Source organism: Euprymna scolopes, chromosome 18 (genome assembly GCF_053919585.1).
Source record: "Euprymna scolopes isolate OS-2025 chromosome 18, ASM5391958v1, whole genome shotgun sequence".
Classification (NCBI taxonomy): domain Eukaryota; kingdom Metazoa; phylum Mollusca; class Cephalopoda; order Sepiida; family Sepiolidae; genus Euprymna; species Euprymna scolopes.
Genome location: NC_136499.1, coordinates 120803999 through 120814089, shown reverse-complemented (window position 1 = coordinate 120814089; position 10091 = coordinate 120803999).

Genomic DNA, 10091 nt, shown 5'->3' with positions numbered 1-10091 from the left:
AAGCGATAATGTTAAAGAAAAATTATATAACTATCAGAAAGGTTAAAGTAATACATATGTAATTTCAAAATTACTCTAATTAAATTTGGACTTATGTTTAAAGAAAGAGATCAGTTCATTTTTAGAATTTATTATATTGTTACTTTGAGGGGAAGTAATTATAGTAATATCTCCGGTTGTGCAGAGGCGACATGACTTAGATCCTGGAGTATAAGACTTAACTTTTTTTTTAATGATAGTCCATTTGATTGAGAAAGAGGTTTATTAGAGCTAAGCTTTTTAATTAAAGTGGTTAGAGAAGTTCCTTGGTTATTATTAGAATTATGGTTGTTAAAAGAAGAAATGTGGTTTGATATTCTTTTCTTAATTAATGTTGAAGCAGCGCCGATATATGTATGTACTTTATTAAAAGATCGAGGTCTGGTATTAATATTTAGTTGCTGATTTGTATCAGTTAAATAGTTTGAATTTTGTTCATAGTGTTCAACAAAGGGTGGGACAATGATTGTATGAGGACTAATTTGGAGGGAATAATGAGTGTTGTTAGTGTTAGGATGGCTGTTAGGAGAAATGTTATTATTTTTATTATTATTATTATTATTATTATTATTATTATTATTATTATTATTATTATTATTACTAGTTGTATGATTGTAGATGGAAGAGCTGCTCGAGTGGTATATTGGATTAGTAACTATATCAGATGGAGGATGGGAAAAAGGATAACTTGAAGACGAAATATTAGTGCCTTTATGGGAGGATTGCTTGGGAGCTCAGTAATTGTGCATGAATATATAACATCTTTATAGATGCAATCATTATTGAGTGGGCAAGGATGTTTGTCATTACAATTACAGTTAGTTTTGGGTTTAATTGGGAAAGGGATTTTTTGGGCTGATTTAATATTTTTGTTATTAGATGTGTAGATTATTTGTGCTAAATGAGGCATTGTTGAATAAGAAATCCTAATTGAGTATTTATTGAAAATAGAACTATATCTGTGTGGGTATTTGAAAGAGTTTTGTACAATGTTGAAGAATTCCTTAGGTATATTAGTTTTGACATTTACGCTAAATGTAGGATTAAACCAAATATTTTTCTTCGTCATGATGCGACTGGGTGGGTTAGATGTATTACAATTAGTATTTTGGTTTGGATTATATATGTACACTGGTTCATTGTTATTGATAACGGCAGATCTTGTTATTTGAACTGGTTTCTTACGAGTCACATTGTGTGTGATTACAGATTTAAGTCGGCCTGCAGGAGGAGCGAATGGTTGTATTTAATATTTTCCTTGTGTCCTGAGTTCCTTAAGGCATCATGAAGAAAGTAGCATTTTGATTAAGAGTTTTTTATCAGAATAAATAGCAGAAATTCTTCTAGAGACGGATGGTACTATAGATTTTATAAATGAGTTGGGGTGGTTAGAAGATTTATGGACATATAAAAGCGGAAGGTTGGGTTTATGATAGTGACTATGAGTTTCAGTGTTAAGATTAAGTGTAGCATCTAGAAAATTTGAAGTTGTTTTATTTGGTTCGATGATTATAGGAAAGGCCAAAGTTATTAAAGAAGTTATGTAATTTTTTTATTGTTTGTTGTACTCTCTTGGCCTGGCTGTTTAGGTAAAAGGGCATCATCTCTATAAAGGCCCCCTTTCATATGTTCAAAGTGGTATTTAAGTTGTTTCAGTAAGAAGAGTCCCACTAAATCGGTAACTTCTGCAGAGTCAGAATGGCCCACCAAGATGTCAATATTATCAAAGGTGCCCTTTTTAGTCCAAAATTTATTGTTAAATTGTATAAGAGACTTTCTGGCTAGGAGAATTAATTACATTTCTAAATTAGTTAAGTTAGAATTTCTTTTAGCAAAGATTAAAGCCTTATTCAAAAGGACCGGAGAATTTGATTGATAATACTTTTGGGTGTCAAATGTTATGAAGTTAAGGAGGTGTTTATTTTTAAGGGAGACAAACCAATTAATTACGGAGTCTGAATTCAGCCAAAGAGGGAAACTTACTTTTTCCTTAATAGAAGGGATGGTTCTATCTAAGATAGTTGTTCTTACAGCACCCAAGTCAGAGTTAGATGGGGAAATCAATCTGATGGAGGGATTGTCATATAAATTAGGTTTATGATCGTATATATATATGAAACTCCAGTCCCTTTCGAAGTAGTCTCCCGCGACCGCATTGCACTTGTTGTGTCGTTCCAACTGTAGTGGTTAGCGAACTATTTTATATATGCGGATCAATGCCCTTTGCCAACATGATTCGGCAAGACTGACCAATCGGTTGGCAGGGCGCATTGAATTTAGCTATCTTAAAGGACTATTTTTAACCCTTTGGAAACTCAGCTGATTTGGGCAGAGATCCACCAGCCAGCGACCAGAACAGATCTCTCTCACAGCACTCCTAGTACCGCTACTCACTGGCCACTCTCATCCGTCGCTCACCTACCCGACTATCAGTAGATGACATCTAGCTAGGCAGATTCCTTTGCGCTTTCTTTCTTTCAGTTCGAGAAACAATCTCGTCTTTCTTCTGCAATAAACCCCTTTTGTTGTTATTTGTTTCAAGGAAGTGTTTTGTTGTTTTTTCTGATTATTAATTACATAGGAGAGTAATGCACCTACATTTCTTTTCCTAAACAAAAAATACTTCAAAGTTCCATGGAATCCCAATTGTTTGAGTGTGTCACTGACACTCGTCATAGCCTCTTTCATATCCTTAATTGTCTCGCAGCTTAGGGAATAACAAAAATTCACAAGAAAGTTCTAGACTATATATATATATAGATGGAAAGGAACTATCTTGATGCCCATCATAGGCAAATAATCTGTGACAAGTATAATGCACCCTTTGAAAAATTTCGCGCAAATCTTCCAACTCAATGGTCCCGCACGAATAATTGTGTGCATAGTTCTCACAGTGACACCAAACTGTGCACTTATTGTGTCTATAGACACAAGATGGGCCTCATTAATTCTTTATTTGGCTAATCAACTCTGGTATTCTGAATTCCTTACTCCTCCCAAATCTCTCTTCATCTGTTAGAGAGACCCCTGCCTTCTTGAATCACTCAAAAATGATGTTCGATTCATGCAAGATGGTCCACAGGAAGTCTTTAACATTCCGTACGTTCTGTGACATTTTCCAAAGTTTTTAGCGGAAAATTATTGAATATCGTTATTCAAAAGTGTCCCCTGGTTCATTTCTTGAAAATTCACCATTTTTAAACTTTTATTGATTGTGCACACATGAAACTCTAGTCTCGTTCAGAGTAATCTCCTCTGGCTGTAATGCACGATTGTACCGTTCCAACAACTTCAGAAAATACCCCTTTTGCGAGAGCGTGTCAATGACCCTCGTCAAATCCTATTTCCTCTCCTCAATTGTAAAATAACGGCAGCCCATAAGGTTTTCCTTCAGCTTAGGAAATAACCAAAAGTCACTGGGAGCCAGGTCTGGACCATACGGAGGGTGAGGAAATGTCTTGATGCATATCTTGGTCAAATAGACTGTGACAAAGAGGGAGTTGTGGAAAGGTGCGATCGCGCAAATCTCTCGCATCTTCAGCTTCTCGGGAATAATCATGTGTACATTGGCCACATTTGCATAAAACTGTGCAATTATTGTATCTATAGACACAGAACTGTCTTAATCCATGAAATTCTTTGTTTAGCCAATCAACTCTATATAGTGTGCTGATTTCCTTGCTCCTCCGATATCTCTCATAATGCCTCATAGACTCGCTGCCTTCCTTGAAGCTCTTATGCCACTTAAAAGCTAATGCTCGATTCAGACAAGATGGTCTGGGACATTGCAGTCTGGTGCATTTCATACGTTTCTGTCACATTTTTAAACCAAAATGCTATTGCGTATTGTTCTTCTAAAGTGTCCTCACGTCCAGGTTGCACTTTTGAAATTCAACATCTGGAAAAATCAGGCTTTAGTAGGGTGAATTCTAATATCTGTTGTAGCTGTTCATTTGAATCTGAACTTATAAAAATTGGTCAGCCATCTTATAAAAGGTATTAATATAAAATACTGAAATTTCAACAGTCTACGACAATCATAAATTCCTGTATAAAAATCGCTTCTTGTAAGACAGCCTCCTATCCCACAATGTCTTATTTTTACCAAAACTGCAGGCTTGTGCGATCCTCTTTCTACTATTTTATTCCTTGATACAGCTTCTGTCTCTTTAAGACACAGAGCAATAGACATATACTGTCTTTGCGATGATCATCTTTCATCCATGTCACATACTTACACCAAGTAGTGACACGCCAGCCCTGAATTTTTAAACGTATACGACAATTAAAAATGCCTGTACAATAAAGTCTGGAAACTTATTGAAGGCACCTGATACTTGAATTCTCTGTGTAAAACAGCAGTTTGCCTTCGATTAATCATATAAAATTTATACAACACGAACGTTGTCAACGGTATTTCTCCTATAAACTTCTCACAAAGGGTCTTTAAGTGTCACATAAAAAGCAAGGGAGATAAATAAACAACTGCTTACATTTCAATAAATTTCTGCTAAAATTGACACACCTAATTAGAACGTTACAACCTTCACGAATTAAAATCTAATGCAAATTTTACTAATGCACTGTGGCAAGTTCAAACTTATGTAATATAACGAATGAATCTTAGTCACGTCGCAAATATAGCTACAAGATTGTTGGTATACAACAATGGTGCCAATGCTTTACACAGTATGCCATGCCTCGATAGTGATTTTAGTCGCAGCTAGTATACTGTTGTACGTCGAACTTTTTTTTAATCAGTAGATGTGTGTAGAGATCGTCTGTCTAAACCTCTTTTTTTAGAGCAGCGTTTGTATGAGTGGCGTCCAAAAATAATGCCTCCTATTTTTTGTTCCGCACGAATAGATCAGGAGTTGCAACTTGCATTATTATGGTGACTGAACTTGTGCATTCATGACCTGGAGATTTTACTTCTCTCTTGCAGATATTGGCGGTGTGATATTCTAATAAAGTATCCTCTATCATGAACATGCGTCAGAAGCAGAGGTGCATCATTGAATTTCTGGCAGAAATACATCAAGAATAAAATTGACTATGTAGAAAAATAACATCCGGAGCACAAATCGTCGCGCCTTTTGAATGAAACCGCTCATGATTTTTGCAGCTCTTTAACTTTTGGAATTAAAAACAACAGCCTTTACTTTTAAAATGACGTTCCTACGATAAAGCGCGGTTAGGACTCCTCTGCACAGCAATCGGTCGTCGCTGGCAAAAATACATTAAGGATGGGAGTGCCTGTGTAGAAAAAATTAATTCTCGAGCGAAAAAACGTCAGTGGCTTTTAATAGTACCGCCATTGTCTTTGTAGCTGTTCAACATTTCGATTAAAAAAAAGTATTACTTTTGTAACTACATTCGGTATATTGCTTTATATACCCATGCTTTAAAGAAAGACTTAATGTTTTAAAAATAAGACGTGATCAAGATAAGGGTTAGTGAATGTAAGGTGGTAATGTAATAATCGTCAATCGAGTAATCGTGTAAACTGAGTAGAATTTGATTATTTATTAGGACGGCTCAATACATATTTGTTCACATTGGATTTGAAGGCTAACATGTTGTATTCAACCGGGAAGCAGACCAGTAGGACAATGTTCCACAAACAGGCAGTTCTAGGAAAGAAACTTAGTCTATGCAAACTTTGTTCTGCGTTTATATTTAGATTGGTTGGTTGGTTGGTTGGTTGGTTGTTTTTGTTTTACCGCATATCAACCCTTTTCAGGTTAGTTAATGCCGAATCCAGTGATTTTGAAGAACAATATTTTAATAGAATATATTCGTTTTTTTTTTTCAAGTCGGTTTCTATTCAACCCTAACAGATACTACAACTCCGGGTCAGAGTAGACCTGGGAGCAATCGCAATTAAAGGGTGGCTCCACACTCCCGAAGACCCACAAGCTGGGACCTCACCAGCGGATATAGTTTAAGGTCATGTCAAGGACCTTATATTTAGGCACAGTTAGACAGTTGGGTAATTGTATATAGTAGTTGTAGCTTGTCCAGTGTTCTCTTGTGAAAGTTTGGAAACGGCGAACCATAGATTGGAGTTAAGTCGAGCACTTGCCATGAAAATAACGAATGAGCAGAGACAGTCTCGCAACGTCTCTTCTGTGGGAAAGAGTATGCAGTGAAGATAAAAAGGCATTCAAGGTTTCGACGCCGGTTTTAAACTTTATCAAATCGGGATAGAGCGCATCGAGCAGCTCCTGTCCAGATGTGGCAACAGTACTCCATTTTAGGGCGTACCTGGCTTCCATACAGGTAAAGGTTGCATTGTCAGTGAGCGCTAGAGTGATTCAACCATTTCTTCAGCGATGTTTGAAACAGATTGGAAGTATGCGTTCAATTTCTGATAAGGAATGAAGGTCAGTTCTAGAACCTGTTCATCACATGAGATGAGAGCCATTCATTTCTATTCAGGCGTAATGGGGGTGGAGGTCAGATGTACATGAAAGCAGCCTTGCAATCAAATTTGTTCACACACCATTGTATTCTATATCAGATGGCAGCTGGTATTGGTTTATACGATATATTTGCGATAAGAATTTTATCTAGAAAAACATCGGGTCCTTAAAAGAAAGGACCACGTAAAGTCAGTGGAACATACTGCCAGTTTTTAACGACTTAGACGCAGTCGCCTCCCACGAGTTTGTATATGACCTGACTAAAACGCCAAGAAAAGAGAACAGTTGAATACGAGAAGAGGTTTATTCGCCTATGATCGTCAGTAGGAAAGAAGAAACACACACAGAGAGATAGATAGATAGAGAGAGAAAGAGAGAGAGAGAGAGAGAGAGAGAAAGAAAGAGGGTCCATAATTACTGGTTGATCACATTTAACAAGGCTATTTATCAACGCACGTGTTCTCACTACCTATATCCCTACTTCTCTGCGTAACCTCCCCTTCAAGCTAAATAAACTTAAGTTCGCTTCTATCAATTTTGCGCAGTAGGTAGTGATGATCCCCAAACACTATAAGCTGGTCTCAATTGAACCACGTTAACTTTAAGTCTCCGCTTACAAACTCTAATCAGCCATTATTTTATATTATTTCTTTCGTTTAATATAGATAGAACTATCGCTTTCACGTTGGAAAAATGTATAGTAAAGTTTTCACATACTAAACATTGGGAGAAAGCAGTGGTCCAATGGTTAACGATGCGGGCTGGTGACCTGGGTGCAACAAGTTCGAACTCGGTTTGTTCTACAAAAGTCACTTTCACTTATGTCGTAAATATTCACGTGACTCCTTATGTAACCACCGATATCGTTCAAGAACACTGGAAAAATATCGAGGAAACCAATGCCAACACTAGAACCTTCGGATCCATACGGTAGAATGGCGTATGTTAAACAACATTACATGATTAATTACCTCCCTGCGTTTGTGGAGAATAAATGAGTTCTTTTTCTTTTTTTTTTAAATAAAGACATGATTAAAGAGACATTGCTTCTTTTTTGTTCATTATCGTTGACTTTTAGTTTTATGTAAAATCGAAGGGAACTTTGATTGTTTTCCAAACCCCATTTATTCCTTTCTCGTGAGCATATATATTTCCCTTTAAATATATTTTCACAGCGATGGAAATGATTTTTTGTCGAATCTATATATATATAACTGGATACCCAATGTTGCCCGATCGTACAATACGCTAAAACACGGAATTTTAATTCATACAGATTTCGTCTGTATCATTATAGAATCAATCCCCTACTTAATAGTATATATTACGAGTAATAATTTGCCCGGTGGACTAATGAGCAAAAAAATACAAAATTAAAATAAATAAAAAGATAAGAATGACAATGTCATTCATCAAATTCCGTCTGTCTTTGTTTACAATATCACGTCAGCTGATATTTGGGCTTGTCGATGAGAATTCACTTCTAAATAATGGTCCGTTTTAAAATATTCAAAAGTAAAAAGGATTTGCGGCGATAGTAATTTGAACACAGTAATAAGAAAAAATATTGATAAAATAGTAAGCTACGCCCGGGCGTGAACAAGGGATCGAGAGTCTAATGTTCTACCACTCATCTATACCTCCAGATGTCAAGAAATCCGTTTTTTTTTCTTTTTAAAGAAGAACAACTTGGCTCAGATTTTATGATCATCTTGCCGGTGTGACGTAGAAACATTCCCTTTAAAAATTCCTCTTTTTTATCTATAAGAATTAATATAAAAAAATGTTTTCAAAGTCGGATTTTTTTTCGATATGAATATCCTTAAAAAAAACATATCTAAGAATACTGCCAGACATATAAATAAGATTTGCATAAAATTTGCAAGATATAGATAATATATTATAGTAAAAGTTTGAATTAGTTTGTCATCGTCTCAAATTTCGATGTCATGAAGTCATTTCTAGCAAACTTTTCAAACTTAACTAATAAGGCTGGAACACTCGGCGCTTTGGCTTTGCTTCTTGGTTATAGCGCCCAAGTCATATTATTTAACCATTTGAGATCATTATATATCGAATACAATATGAAAATTAATGATTTGATAGTCCTATTATCATAAATATGAAATCTGCATAAGTTAATATATACTTAAGCGTATATTACAACCTGATAACGCCAAGAGGTTAATACTAGGTATTTTGTACAATATAATAATTAATAGAGAATTGGATGTAATACAAAAAAAAATGAAATCTGCTTACATTGAAATAAAATATTTAAGCGTATCCGAGCAACGCCGGGCAGCTTTCTAGTTCTTTTTAAAAGTATTAATTTAACATCTTCCTTGACCTTCGCCGTGACACTAAATGGTAATTTATTATTAAGTCTGATTTAAAAAAAAAAAAAATGACAGAATAACGCGTTGTCGTCAAGAGGATGCGGATGGTGTGTAATTCATTGTTCAACAGGCGTTATTCATCTCATGGGGGATACATATTATCATTTATTACGGAGGTCGACACCAAATGCCTTAGAAGTTTTTAATATGTTTATTCTGTCAACTCCCTTGAAGACAGGATCAGATTACAGAGGAGAGCTTTGTTCTCCTTTGAAGTGGCCGCAAAATAATTTATGTTTTATTTATGAATTCTCTATTTTTGTGCAAGTTTTCCCATCGACACTGCTAACGTTTTTTTATGCCTTATCACAGTTAGAATAGACGGGAATAGTTGCTATGCATATCTTGGTTAAGCAATGCAGTGTAAGAAAACAGAGTTGGAACCTTAAACACACACTAACACACATACACACACAGACACACATATGTTTTAAAACGTATGTTTGTGTGTATGTCTGTGTGTATATTTTCCTACGAAATAACTCTGTCAGTTTCGGTCTAGAGACTCGAGATATGACATAAGGAGTATAGAGATTGGGGAAATCGTTTTAATGGTTAATCGGTTAATTTGGCTGTGACAAAGTCAAAGTTCAAAGATTTGACCTTTGAAATCTCTACCAAACTCCTCCGCCAATTTTGGGTCTAAACACTTGAAATTTTAAATGTAGGTTACTTGTAAATGTTATAAGGTAAAAAAAGTTTTAAATAAATTGACCTCTGCAGTCTACGTAATTACTCAGCCAATTTGTGGTCTAAACATTTGAAATTTTACATAACGGGTATTAAGAGATATGGCAAGCTTTTTAATAGGTTTGGGTCAAAATTTGAGTTGTCAAGGGGTCGAAGTTCGAAGATTTGATATTGTTTTTATCTAGCAAAATACTCAGCCAAATTTGAAACCAAAATAATTACTATTAAGGGATCATAATTGAGGCCCAAGTTAAAGAAAAATGACCTTTGCAGTCTGTATGAAATTACTTAGGACAAATTTTGGTCTAAACAATTTAAATAATACATAAATTTTATTCACACGTAGAGCAAGTTATGAAGGCCTGATCAAAGCCGGGCTGAACTGCTAGTATATATATAATCACAGAGTTTATGATATATATATATATATATATATATATATATATATATATATCATAAACTCTGTGCTTATATATATACTAGCAGTTAAATATATATATATATATATATATATTTATCAGTGGTGAAAAAACCGGAA